The sequence below is a fragment of the Erythrolamprus reginae genome, chromosome 2 (assembly GCF_031021105.1).
Source record: "Erythrolamprus reginae isolate rEryReg1 chromosome 2, rEryReg1.hap1, whole genome shotgun sequence".
Lineage (NCBI taxonomy): Eukaryota > Metazoa > Chordata > Lepidosauria > Squamata > Dipsadidae > Erythrolamprus > Erythrolamprus reginae.
The window spans coordinates 43759179-43774085 of record NC_091951.1 but is presented as its reverse complement, the minus strand read 5'-3'; the positions used below and the strand labels follow the sequence as shown (position 1 = coordinate 43774085).

The 14907-nt window shown below is 41.9% G+C and overlaps 1 protein-coding gene across 3 annotated transcripts in view; it reads left to right on the top strand.

Moving 5' to 3' along the window:
- LOC139160295 (LHFPL tetraspan subfamily member 4 protein) overlaps positions 1 to 14907 on the top strand; it is a 107106-nt gene that overhangs the window by 45633 nt on the left and 46566 nt on the right. The gene's annotated exons all lie outside the window — the stretch shown is intronic.

Here is a 14907-nt window from a genome sequence, read left to right as displayed (position 1 = left end):
TACAAAAAGCGGGCTCTGTTTATTTGCATTTTCAGTATAAAGAACATTGTTTTGAATTTTCAAACGTGTGTGTGTCTGAAATTGTATCTGTGTATTTTTGGGAGGATTCTACCAGAGAGCTCGACAAAACACACAATGATCATGAGGGTGCCATCTGTGGGAATGCCCAAGTAGATATAAGAATATTGTCACCTACCGTATATACAGTTAGTCCTCAATTTAGAAACATAGAAACATAGAAGATTAACGACAGAAAAAGACCTCATGGTCCATCTAGTCTGCCCATATACCATTTCTTGTATTTTATCTTAGGGTGGATATATGTTTATCCCAGGCATGTTTAAATTCAGTTACTGTGGATTTACCAACCACGTCTGCTGGAAGTTTGTTCCAAGCATCTACTACTCTTTCAGTAAAATAATATTTTCTCATGTTGCCTTTGATCTTTCCCCCAACTAACCTCAGATTGTGCTCCCTTGTTCTTGTGTTCATTTTTCTATTAAAAACACTTCTCTCCTGAACCTTATTTAACCCTTTAACATATTTAAATGTTAAATGCTTGTCTATGCATTCACCCTTGCCTGCACTTCACCATTGATGTTGCCATTGCTTTAATAATAATAATAATAATAATAATAATAATAATAATAATAATAATAATAATAATAATAACAACAACAACAGAGTTGGAAGGGACCTTGGAGGTCTTCTAGTCCAACCCCCTGCTTAGGCAGGAAACCCTACACCACTTCAGACAAATGGTTATCTAACATCTTCTTCAAAACTTCCATTGCTGGAGCATTCACAACTTCTGGAGGCAAGCTGTTCCACTGGTTAATTGTTCTAACTGTCAGGAAATTTCTTCTCTCCTTGTTTAGTTTCCACCCATTGTTTCTTGTCCTATCCTCAGGTGGTTTGGAGAGTAGGTTGACTCCTTCTTCTTTGTGGCAACCCCTGAGATATTGGAAGATTGCTATCATTTCTGCCCTGGTCCTTCTTTTCATTAAACTAGCCATGCCCAGTTCCTGCAACCGTTTTTCGTATGTTTTAGCCTCCAATCCCCTAATTATCTTTGTGGCTCTTCTTTGCACTTTTTCTAGAATCTCAATATCCTTTTTGCATTGTGACAACCAAAACTGAATGCAGTACAGTGTTCCCTCGATTTTCGCGGGGGATACGTTCCGAGACCGCCCGCGAAAGTCGAATTTCCGCAAAGTAGAGATGCGGAAGTAAATACCCTATTTTTGGCTATGGACAGTATCACAAGTCATCCCTTAACACTTTAAATCCCTAAATTACCATTTCCCATCCCCTTAACAACCATTTACTCACCATTATTACTGGTACTCACCATTGAATAAGACACTTAGTAATCCTGATATTTATAAACATAATTATTTATTAACAATAATTATTTTTTTTGTTATTTATTTGCAAAAATTATTAGTTTGGTGATGACGTATGACGTCATCGGGCGGGGGAAAACGTGGTACAGTGTTCCCTCGATTTTCGCAGGTTCAAACTTCGTGGAAAGTCTATACCACGGTTTTTCAAAAATATTAATAAAAAAATACTTTGCGGGTTTTTTCCCTATACCACGGTTTTTCCCACCCGGTGACGTCATATGTCATCGCCAAACTTTCGTCTGCCTTTAATAAATATTTTTTAATAAACTTTAATAAATAAACATGGTGAGTAATAATCTGAATGGTTGCTAAGGGAATGGAAAATTGCAATTTAGGGGTTTAAAGTGTTATGGGAAGGCTTGTGATACTGTTCATAGCCAAAAATAGTGTACTGTATTTACTTCCGCATCTCTACTTCGCGGAAATTCGACTTTTGCGGGCAGTCTCGGAACGCATCCCCCGCGAAAAGCGAGGGAACACTGTATAGAAAAAAAACCCATGAAGTATTTTTTAATTAATATTTTTTGAAAAACCGTGGTATAGGCCATTCCGAAGTTCGAACCCGTGAAAATCGAGGGAACACTGTATTCCAAGTATTCCAAATCCCTTGGTGGCGGGGTTCCCAGATACTGAAAAATGTCCACCTCCTTTAGGTTTTCCTTCATTGATTTTAAGCGTTCACGGGGTGGTAACAACTGGACAGCATATAGATGATGAAGGCAAATTTGTGGGTGTCTTACCAAACAGACTTCATATTCAGATGCGTTTTCCTTGGAGGCGACATTGCACAATCGCAGAGGCATAGGGAAGGAGCCTTCGCTGTTCCCTCGTCCCTTTGCAGAATTCCAGCTGGAGTTCCTGCAGAGGTTTTTCCACCTTCCTTGCCACCCCCGGATGCAATTAGATCAGGCTGAAACTGGACAGATTGTGCAGCCTCCTGTTCTTTGCTGTTTTCTAAGAATCCTGGTGTCATTCTTCAAACAAAGGAGGATGCTTGTAGCCTAATCTGCAGCTTTGAGCATGAAAGGGATCTTCTGAAGCGTTGCATTTAGCTGGGCAAGGAGCTGGCCAATCCCAAAGGGGTGGGTTTATTTTATTTTATTTTATTTTATTTTATCTTATCTTATTTTATTTTTATTTATTTTTATTTATTTATTTTATTTATTTTGTCCAATACACAATGAGGGTTTTAGTGGGTCTATATCTATATACACATAGTAAAATACATGATGAAGGTTATAGAGAAGATACTCAAAGTAAAATATATCTAAGAAAGAGTAGAAAAGAAGATATAGTAACAGAACAGATCAATGAAAGAATAGAAGAAGAGATATAGGAATAGAAGAAAGGTATAGGAGATATAGGAGAGCAATAGGACAGGGGACGGAAGGCACTCTAGTGCACTTGTACTCGCCCCTTACTGACCTCTTAGGAATCTGGATAGGTCAACCATAGGGTTGGGGAGGAGAGTGGTTTCTGATCCTATACAGTGGTACCTCTACCTACAAATAATAATAATAATAATAATAATAATAATAATAATTTAATAATAATTTATTAGATTTGTATGCCACCCCTCTCCGAAGACTCGGGGCGGCTCACAACAGTAATAAAACAATGTAACATTGAAACAAATCTAATATTGAAATAAAAAAATATATAAAAACCCCAGTTATAAATATATAAAAACCAGCAGTTAAAACCATACAACACATACATACCAAACATAAAATATAAAAGCCTGGGGGAGGTGTCTCAGTTCCCCCATGCCTAGCGATATAGGTGGATCTTGAGTAATTTGCGAAAGACAAAGAGGGTGGGGGCCGTTCTAATCTTGATTCCAGAGGGCCGGGGCCGCCACAGAGAAGGCTCTTCCCCTGGGGCCCGCCAAATGACATTGTTTAGTCGACGGGACCCGGAGAAGGCCAACTCTGTGGGACCTTATTGGCCGCTGGGATTCATGTGGTAGAAGGCGGTTCCGGAGATATTCTGGTCCAATGCTATGTAGGGCTTTAAAGGTCATAACCAAGCCTCTACTTATGAACTTTTTAAGATAAGAACCGGGTGTTCAAGATTTTTTTGCCTCTTCTCACAAACCATTTTCCATTTACAAACCCCAGCCTCTGAAACTGTAACTGGAAAAGGCAGGGAGAAGCCTCCGTGGGGCCTCTCTAGGAATCTCCTGGGAGGAAACAGGGCCGGGAAAGGCGGGGAGAAGCCTGTGTGGATCCTCTCTAGGAATCTTCTGGGAGGAAACAGGGGCGGAAAAGGTGGGGAGAAGCCTCTGTGGAGGCTTCCGAGGAAAAGAATTGAAACCGTTTATGTCCAGGATGTGAGGGGTCTGCAGGTACCTCCTCCGCACTCTTTCTAACGTGTGTAATATGCAGGTCTTCTATTGGAAAACAGGCTGGCTGAAATTGGTTTTTTTCTTAACTATCTGCTGGAGTCTGAACTTGTCCTATGTGGTTGCTGTACCAAACCAGACAGTTACAGCGTGTGCGTAGACTAGACTGGACTGGACTGGACTGGACTGGAATGGAATGGAATGGAATGGAATGGAATGGAATGGAATAGAATAGAACAGAACAGAACAGAATAGAATACAATTCTTTCTTGCTCAAGTGTGATTGGACACACAAGAAATATGCATCATTTATTCATTTATTTATTTATTTATTCATTCATTCATTCATTCATTCATTCATTCATTCATTCATTCATTTATTTATTTATTTATTAAATTTGTATGCCGCCCCTCTCCGTAGACTCGGGGCGGCTCACAGCAGTAATAGAAAAACAATGTACAATACAAATCTAATAATTAAAACTAAAAACCCATAATTTAAAAAACATGCACACAACATACCATACATAAACAACATAGGCCTGGGGAAGTTATCTCAGTTCCCCCATGCCTGACGGCAGAGGTGGGTTTTAAGGAGTTTACGAAAGGCAAGGAGGGTGGGGGCAGTTCTAATCTCAGGGGGGAGCTGGTTGCAGAGGGTCGGGGCCGCCACAGAGAAGGCTCTTCCCCTGGGTCCCGCCAAACATTGTTTAGTTGACGGAACCCGGAGAAGGCCCACTCTGTGGGACCTAACTGGTCGCTGGGATTTGTGCGGCAGAAGGCGGTCCCGGAGATATTCTGGTCCAATGCCATGAAGGGCTTTATAGGTCATAACCAACACTTTGAATTGTGACCAGAAATTGAACGGCAACCAATATGCTCTCAGTGTACATAAAAGAAAAGATAAGTTTGTCAAGAATCATAAGGTACAACACTTAATAATAGTCCAGGTACAAATAAGCAATCAAATCATTTTAGGAACCAGAATATAAATTGTAAGCATACAAGCTCAGAACTACAACGCCTAAAACACGATCTAATTATTGCCCACAAAATCATATGTTGCAACGTCCTGCCTGTCAATGACTACTTCAGCTTCAACCGCAACAACACAAGAGCACGCAACAAATTCAAACTCAATATTAATCACTCCAAGCTCGACTGTAAAAAATATGACTTTAGCAATCGAGTTGTCGAAGTGTGGAACTCATTACCAGACTCAGTAGTGTCAACCCCTAACCCCCAACATTTCTCCCTTAGACTATCCACGATTGACCTCGCCAGGTTCCTAAGAGGTCAGTAAAGGGGCGTGCATAAGTGCACCAGTGTGCCTTCCGTCCCCTGTCCAATTTGTCTCCCCTTATCCCATATGTCATATATCTTCTCCTCCATTTTCATATCTTTTCCTTATATGTAATACTTATTTCCCTCAATATGTTTTGTGTATTGGATAAATAAATAAATAAATAAATAAACAAACAAACAAACAAACAAATAAATAAATAAATAAATAAATAAATAAGACTTAGTAAATACACTGCTCAAAAATAAATTAAAGGGAACACTCAAAGAGCACATCCTAGATCAGAATGAATGAAATATTCTCATTGAATACTTTGTTCTGTACAAAGTTGAATGTGCACAGCAGCATGTGAAATTGATGGTCAATCAATTCCTAAGTGGACAATTTGATTTCACAGAAGTTTGATTTACTTGGAGTTGTATTGTGCTGTTTAAGTGTTCCCTTTATTTTTTTGAGCAGTGTAGTTTTACAGTGTTGAGAGAATTATTTGTTTAGCAGAGTGATGGCGTTCGGGAAAAACCTGTCCTTGTGTCTAGTTGTCTTGGTGTGCAGTGCTCTATAGCAACATTTTGAGGGTAGGAGTTGAAACAATTTGTGTCTACAATGCAAGGGGTCAGTAAATATTTTCCCCGCCCTCTTTTTAACTCCTGAAGTATACAGGTCTTCAATGGAAGGCAGGTTGGCAGCAATTGTTTTTTTCTGCAGTTCTGATTATCGTCTGAAGTGTGTGTCGGTCTTGTTGGGTTGCAGAACTGAACCAGATAATTATAGAGGTGCAGATGACAGACTCAATGATTCGTCTGTAGAACTGTATCAGCAGCATACTATATTTACCATAGTATGCAGTTAATGTATGGGAAATATATAAGCAGTGAAACATTTATTTTTCTGATCTTATTGTGTCCATACCTAGCCAGCGAGTGGCCCTTTAACTCAGGTAATTCCTTACCCAGGAGGGTCCATTTGCAGGACTGCAGTGAGAATTATTCCCAGCCCCTGTTGGATAAAGTCACTCAGATTTATTCAGAGCTTGTGACTGTCTTGTCTGATTATCTGACAGTGGGGGGAGGGGAGTTCACGTCTTTTGACTGGAGAAAATGGACAAAGTCTTTAGGGACTTGAGTCCTGCCATCTGTGTTTTGGATCTATGTCACTGGATTGAGGGGACAATGAAGGACTCGTCGTAAGAGGAGATGGTGCCATCTGCTTTGAAGGAAGCAAGGAATCTTCCTTTTCCTCGAGGGGTTATTGCTGTCTCCCAAGGAACTGGACAGCTTTGATCTGGTCACACCCAACATTCCCTTTTTTGGAGAAAGCTCTTGAGAAGGTAGAAGGCTCATGGTTCTATCTGGAGGAAAAAGATAGAAACATAGAAGATTAACTGCAGAAAAAGACCTCCTGGTCCATCTAGTCAGCCCTTATACTATTTCCTGTATTTTATCTTAGGATGGATGTATGTTTATCCCAGGCATGTTTAAATTCAGTTACTGTGGATTTACCAACCACGTCTGCTGGAAGTTTGTTTCAAGCATCTACTACTCTTTCAGTAAAATAATATTTTCTCATGTTGCTTCTGATCTTTCCCCCAACTAACCTCAGATTGTGCCCCCTTGTTCTTGGGTTCACTTTCCTATTAGCACTTCCCTCCTGAACCTTATATAAGCCTTTAACATATTTAAATGTTTTGATCATGTCCCCCCTTTCCCTTCTGCCCTCCAGATTGGGTTCATTAAGTCTTTCCTGATAAGTTTTATGCTTAAGACCTTCCACCATTCTTGTAGCCCCTCTTTGGACCCGTTCAATTTTATCAATATCTTTTTGTAGGTGAGGTCTCCAGAACTGAACACAGTATTCCAAATGTGGTCTCACTAGCGCTCTACACAGCGGGATCACAATCTCCCTCTTCCTGCTTGTTATACCTCTAGCTAAGCAGCCAAGCATTCTACCTGCTTTCCTTACCGCCTGACCGCACTGTTCACCCATTTTGGATCAGTCTATGTTTCAGGCCCAGACATAATTTTAAGAGTGCATCTGTTCCAAACCAGGAAGAACCCACTGGTCTATGGGTTCTTGGCCAACCTGCTGGTTTTGTACTCAAGGACAGTTTGTCTCAATGGAATTTTGAGGACCGCATGCTACTACATGTTTTATTTTTAAGGTACCACTTTTACACCTAAGGAGAATATTTTGATGTTCTTTCACCCACTTGTGCTCAGCTAACTGAACATAAAATATACTCCAGCTTAATTGAGGAAGAGGAATACTTAGAATCCCAGAACTGGAGGGAACCATTGAACAAAACCTCCTTTTGTAGCCTCTGTAAAATTCATTCAGTGAAGTGAGGTATGTTTGTGTGTGTTTGTGTATGTGTTTGTGTGTGTATGTGTGTATGTGCTTGTCTAGGGAAATTGGTTCTTCTGCTTTTTTGCTTTTGTCATCATTAGGATGATTTTTTCCCCTCTCTCTCATTTAAATCCCTTATTTATGTCATGAAAGAAACCCTGAATTTTCCTCGTTGCATCATCGCGAGCAAACTGGAAATGCGGTTTTTATCATCTTTTACTGCATATTTTCCCGGGCGATGACTACTTCTAAGGGTTTGCATCCACAGGGGACCATCAAAGCTTTGCAGACGGGGAGCTATTGATGCAGCCTCTTTTTCAACCTCCTTTTTTGGGAACAGCCAGCTTAACTCGTGGCCCTAAATGATAAGAAAGTTGATTTGGTTTCGGCTTAGAGGAGTGCAACGTCTCAGCCCGTTCAATATAAATCAGAATTATGTACAAACCTGGGCACTCTCACTTCTTCTCACTGTTAAAATCCTGACTTAAGAGAACAAAGCCTCTGTAACTCTATAGCCTCTATCGGGACCGTCTTATGCCTCATTTATCCCAGTGGCCAGTTAGGTCCCACAAAGTTGGTCTTCTCCAGGTCCCATCGGCTAGACAGTTTTGACTGGCGGGGCCTAGGGGAAGAGCCTTCTCTATGGTGGCCCCGGCCCTCTAGAATGAACTCCCTCTGGAGATACATACCGCCCCCTCCCTCTTGGTCTTTTGCAAAGCTTTAAAAACCTACCTTTGCCGGCGGGAATGGGGGCCGTGAGTGATGAGGCTGTTTCCGGCCATTACTAAATATGATTGGATTGGATGAATGTGTATATGGAATCTTTTAAAATGTGGGTTTTTTAGTAAATTTTTATAATTTTTATAGGTATTTAGATTTCTTGTATATTGTTATATTTAATGTTGTACGCCGCCCTGATTCATCTCGAGAAGGGTGGCATAGAAATCTCATTCATAGATAGATAGGTAGGTAGGTAGGTAGGTAGGTAGGTAGATAGAAAGAAAGAAAGATAGATAGATAGATAGATAGATAGAAAGATAGATAGATAGAAAGATAGATAGATAGATAGATAGATAGAAAGAAAGATAGATAGATAGATAGATAGAAAGAAAGATAGATAGATAGAAAGATAGATAGATAGAAAGATAGATAGATAGATAGATAGATAGAAAGATAGATAGATAGATAGATAGATAGAAAGATAGATAGATAGATAGATAGAAAGAGATAGATAGATAGATAGATAGATAGATAGAAAGATAGATAGAAAGATAGATAGATAGATAGATAGATAGATAGAAAGATAGATAGATAGATAGATAGAAAGATAGATAGATAGATAGAAAGATAGATAGATAGATAGAAAGATAAATAGATAGATAGAAAGATAGATAGATAGATAGAAAGAAAGAAAGAAAGATAGATAGATAGATAGATAGAAAGAAAGATAGATAGATAGAAAGATAGATAGATAGAAAGATAGATAGATAGATAGATAGATAGATAGAAAGATAGATAGATAGATAGATAGAAAGATAGATAGATAGATAGATAGATAGAAAGAGATAGATAGATAGATAGATAGAAAGATAGATAGAAAGATAGATAGATAGATAGATAGATAGATAGAAAGATAGATAGATAGATAGATAGATAGAAAGATAGATAGATAGATAGATAGAAAGATAGATAGATAGATAGAAAGATAAATAGATAGATAGAAAGATAGATAGATAGATATAAAGATAGATAGATAGAAAGATAGATAGAAAGAAAGATAGATAGAAAGAAAGATAGATAGATAGAAAGATAGATAGAAAGATAGATAGATAGAAAGAAAGATAGATAGATAGATAGATAGATAGATAGATAGATAGATAGATAGATAGATAGATAAACTCACACACACAAGACTGACTTTTCTGACACCCCCTCCTCCAACCAATGTCTGATTGGTGAATATGAAAAATAACCTCACTTCCTCTAAGCAGTGATGAAAATTCTCCACAGTCTCAGTTGGCCTCTTTCCTTATACCAAGACAAGCGTACAACATCAAATGCTAATCTTCATCTGTCAACAGCGTATCGTAGGTTGAAGAACATTAGCAATAGGAGATCTGGAGATTCCTTGTTCCATCCCTCTCGGAGAACTCCACAGGTATCCGTGGAGAGTGAGGTGATATAAAAATACAGGTATTTTTATTCGACTTATGTTGTGGTTGGCTCTGGGCCAGCTCCTGCTCTAAGGACTGTGGGGGTTGATGTGGAAGAATCCTCACATTATCAGAGGCCGGTTTTATTGCCAACAGCTTCCGACAGTGAAGCGTCTGTGTCAGGGGAAGATTCTGGAAGTAGGATCAACCGAGGAGGTAATTACAGGCAGCCCATTAGCTAATTACCCCATTAGTGAATCATCATCACTATCGTTAGATTCAGAAGAGGAGGCATTCATAGATGTTCGCAGACGCAGGTTGATGTCAAGGAAGGAACAACTGCGCAAGTATTATAGGAAATAAGGGAGAACACCTGTGGCTGGGGCAACTAGGCTAATGGGGCTGCTGATAGGAATCAGGAGAGGTCAACAGTGGACAGTCTAAGGGTAAAGTTTTGGGAGTTAGGCGATGATACTACAGAGTCAGGAAGTGAGCTCCATGCATCAACTACTCAGTTACTAAAGTTGCCAGCGTTGTTGCCTCTCGGCGTGGGAGATTATCCTTTTGGAGAGAGAGAGAGAACTGTGTTTTACGTCAGGATTTTACAAGGACTCTTTGAACTGTTTTCAGGATTTTACCAGGACTCTTGGACTAATTCATAGTTAAGTTTGGCTTGAGGACTCTTGAAGGGGGATGGCTGTGACATCTTCACAACTGCCTTTATCTGTTTTGCTTTTGTTTTGGCTTATCACAGCATTCAAAGTTTGTGGTTTGTGGGAGAGCACTTTGGCTGATAAAAGTGCGTTTGAACAGTATTTTTTCTTTGTGATAAACTGCCTTTGTTTACTTTGCAAGAGAGTGTGTGTTTGAATTTACACTTCAGACTTTGCCGAACGTTACGATCTTTCTTGCTACAGTTGCTAAGTGAACCATTGCAGTTGTTAAGTTAGTAACACAATTGTAAAGTGAATCTGGCTTTGTTGTTTAGAAGGTCATAAAAGCAATCACTTGACCACAGGGCACTGCAACTCAAGGAGCAGTGACCAGAGGACCAGTTCAGGGATATGGCCAAGTGGCCATCACTGCCAGTTCAATGAGCAGGGGCAAATTTCCACCACGGGTTTGGGCAAACTGGTCTGAATCGGCAGCAACCCACCACTGCCCCATCTCCCTTTCAAATAATAATAATAATAATAATAATAATAATAATAATAATAATAATTATTATTATTATTATTATTATTATTATTATTATTTAGATTTGTATGCCGCCCCTCTCCGAAGGCTCAAAGATACCTTCTTGTATCTCCAATTCTCTTTTCGACTCTCTTAATATAGTTCTTTCTTGAAGAACCCTCTGCAGGCCTCCTGAATGACTCTGCCTAGGTTTTAGATACCCAAGACAATAATTGTTGAAGTGATGGCACCCTTGGTTTTTGTTTTTTTTTAAAGAGTTCTTTGAAACCAACTTGATTATCTTTTCATCACAAGATAAAAAGCCTTTTTATTTGTCTGGGTGTGCCATTATACTTCACAGGTTCTATTTGATGTGATTTTAATGAAAAAGGTAGAAATGTCCTTGAGTCAGGTTTGATGTCACGTCCCGAGCCTGCTCCATTTCTTGATAACAGCACAATAGTGGTTTATATCTCATTTTCTTGGTTCTGTTTACTTTTTTTTTTTTTTAGTCTTTGCCTTTATTTCTTATGTTCTTATGGGAGCTATATAGATCTGAAAGAACAACACAGGATGGCAAAGTTAATGCAAATACAGTGGTACCTCATCTTACGAACGCCTCTTCTAACGAACTTTTCAAGATACGAACCCGGTGTTTAAGATTTTTTTGCCTCTTCTTCCGAACTATTTTCACCTTACGAACCCAAGCTGCTGCTGCTGGGATGAAGGGGTTTCTTTTTTCCCCCTTTTTTGAAGAAAGAAAAGGGAGGGGCTGCTTGGAGGAGTAAAGATTTTGCATGCTTGCAAAGGCACTGAAATGGTGTCTTTTTAAGAAAGAAAAGGGAGGGGCAGCTTGGAGGAGTAAAGATTTTGCATGCTTGCAAAGGCACTGAAACGGTGTCTTTTTAAGAAAGAAAAGGGAGGGGCAGCTTGGAGGAGTAAAGATTTTGCATGCTTGCAAAGGCACTGAAACGGTGTCTTTTTAAGAAAGAAAAGGGAGGGGCAGCTTGGAGGAGTAAAGATTTTGCATGCTTGCAAAGGCACTGAAACGGTGTCTTTTTAAGAAAGAAAAGGGAGGGGCAGCTTGGAGGAGTAAAGATTTTGCATGCTTGCAAAGGCACTGAAACGGTGTCTTTTTAAGAAAGAAAAGGGAGGGGCAGCTTGGAGTAGGAAAATTTCGCCAAGAACAAGGTGCTTGCAAAGGAATTGAAAGGGTGTCTTTTAAAGAAAGAAACGGGAGGAGGGAGGGGCTGCTTGGAGTAGGAAAATTTCGCCCAGAACAAGGTGCTTGCAAAGGAATTGAAAGGGTGTCTTTTTAAGGAAGAAAAGGGAGGGGCGCCCCCCTTGCCTTTCTTCCTTCCCACTCACCCTTTAGCCTAGCCTTGCTTCTTCCACCCGCCCCCTTTAGCTGCTCCTCCCTGCCCTCTGTTCGCCTCCCTTCTAAAGTTTGGGATTTTCCTGAAGGATTTGCACGCATTATTTGCTTTTATATTGATTCCTATGGGAAACATTGTTTCATCTTACAAACTTTTCACCTTATGAACCTCCTCCTGGAACCAATTAAGTTTGTATGATGAGGTACCACTGTATTTAGAAAGGAGAGGAGAATGAAAAAGAATCCAAATTTATCCTCATTGGCTATGGAACAGAGGTGAATTTTTTTGTTTGTTTGTTTGTTTGTTTGTTTATTAGATTTGTATGCCGCCCCTCTCCGTAGACTCGGGGCAGCACTGGCGACGTCATGGAACCGGTTCAGTCGGTACCAGTCCATGGACGCTGCCATCTATGATATATATATCATATCCCAGCCACGAAAACTGAAACCAGACCCAGAACAACACAGGACACCACCACCAACCACCTTCACCAGACCCAAACCCACACCCACCCTACAGACCAAATACAACCACCACCCAGAAGCCAAACCACAGCCTCCAACTGCTGCACACCCCTCCGACACACAAACAAAGCAAACTGACATACACCATAAACACATGAGCAGACCACAAACTCTCAGCCAAACCAAAATCCAGGTATTACCCCACAGACATATATTACAAAACAACTGACTACTCTGCTGACTCTAACTACTCAGGATATCACTCCTAATCCATAAACATCATCTAATCAGCATACATCAATTGCATCAATTACTCAAGGTGTTACCCCACCAACTAACCAGAAAGTTTCAACACAGCTTGCCTCAGCTGAGCCAGCACTCCACATCCACCCACCAATATTTACAGAGGGAAGGCAGCTCAGACCAGGCTTTGCTCGCCCTAGCACAAAGCCAAAGGCACCAGCCTGAAGATGACAAGCGGGACCTCGTCGAAACATCGCCAGGAATCTCTGAAATTTGCAGGGGAAGAAACCCGAATATATCAAGACCTTAGAAACATAGAAACATAGAAGTCTGACGGCAGAAAAAGACCTCATGGTCCATCTAGTCTGCCCTTATACTATTTTCTGTATTTTACCTTCATACCTGTACCCATGAAAATCTACGAAAACATATATACAGTGATCCCCCGGTTATTGCGTTCCCGACCATTGCGAACAGGCTAATTTGCGATTTTTCAACCCGGAAGTCAAAACACCATCTGCGCATGCGTGCCCTTTTTTCTATGGGCACGCATGCGTAGATGGCGCCGGGCAGATCAGCTGCTGGGCGGCTTCCCTGGGTCTTCCCCCTCTTGCTGGCGGGAAGGCGAAGCCCCCCCAGCACCCGCTCGCCCGCCGTTCGCCCGGCCACCCGCCGTTCGCCGCTCGCCCGCCCTTCGCCCGGCCACCCGCCGTTCGTTCGCCGCTCGCCCGCCCTTCGCCCTTCGCCCGGGAAGTTTGCCAGGAGTCAGCGGAGAAGCCGCGCGCCTGTTTTAAAACGATCGGAGCCGGGCTCGGGGGTTGCTGGAAAGCCCCCCCAGGCTGGCTCCGATCGTTTTAAAACAGGCGCGCCGTTTCTCCGCTGACTCCTAAAGCGGGGAAGTTCTCCAGGAGTCAGCGGAGAAGCCGCGCGCCTGTTTTAAAACGATCGGAGCCGGCCTGGGGGGGCTTTCCAGCAACCCCCGAGCCCCCAACCCGGGCTCGGGGGTTGCTGGAAAGCCCCCCCAGGCTGGCTCCGATCGTTTTAAAACAGGTGCGCCGCTTCTCCGCTGACTCCTAAAGCGGGGAAGTTCTCCAGGAGTCAGCGGAGAAGCGGCGCGCCTGTTTTAAAACGATCGGAGCCGGCCTGGGGGATCGGAGCCGGCCTGGGGGGATCGGAGCCGGCCTGGGGGGGCTTTCCCTTTCAGGGCGGGCGAGCGGCGGGCGCGGCAGCAGCGAGGAGTTTGCGTGGGCGGCGGGGAAACCCCAATCTTCGGCTCCTCGCTGCTGCGGCGGAAGTAAAAACACCATCTGCACATGCGCAGATGGTGTTTTTACTTCCGCAGCGCTACTTCGCGAAAACCCGCTCATTGCGGGGGGTCCTGGAACGGAACCCTCGCAATGATCGGGGGATCACTGTATATGGAATTTAGTAAGGGGATACATGGAGCAACTTGCCTCCAGAAGTTGTGAATGCTCCAACACTGGAGGTTTTTAAGACTTCCAACACTGGAAGTTTTAAAAAAGATGTTGGATAACCATTTGTCTCAAGTGGTGTAGGGTTTCCTGGCTAAGCAGGGGGTTGGACTAGAAGATTTCCAAGATCCCTTCCAGCTCTGTTATTCTACTATTGTCACCTAAAGGTGTATGCAGAATCTCAGAAGATCAGCAGGCAAATCTTGACCCCCTCCAAACTCCCTCCACTAAGAGGGTTCATAGTATTCCCATCAACTGAGGACAACCTGGTTGTTGTTGTTTTTAATCTTCAGAGTTGGAAGGGACCTTGGAGGTCTTCTAGTCCAACCCCCTGCTTCGGCAGGAAACCCTACACCACTTCAGACAAATGGTTGTCCAACATCTTATTAAAAACTTCCAGTCTTTGTTCCACTTCCACTGGTTAACTGTTCTGTCTCCTTAGTTCTAAGTTGCTTCTCTGCTTGTTTAGTTTCCACCCATTGCTTCTTGTTCTACCCTCAGGTGCTTTGGAGAATAGGTTGACTCCCTCTTCTTTGTGGAGATGAGATGAGATATTGGAACACTGCTATCATGTCTCCCATAGTCCTTCATTTTATCAAACTAGACATATCCAGTTCCTGCAACAGT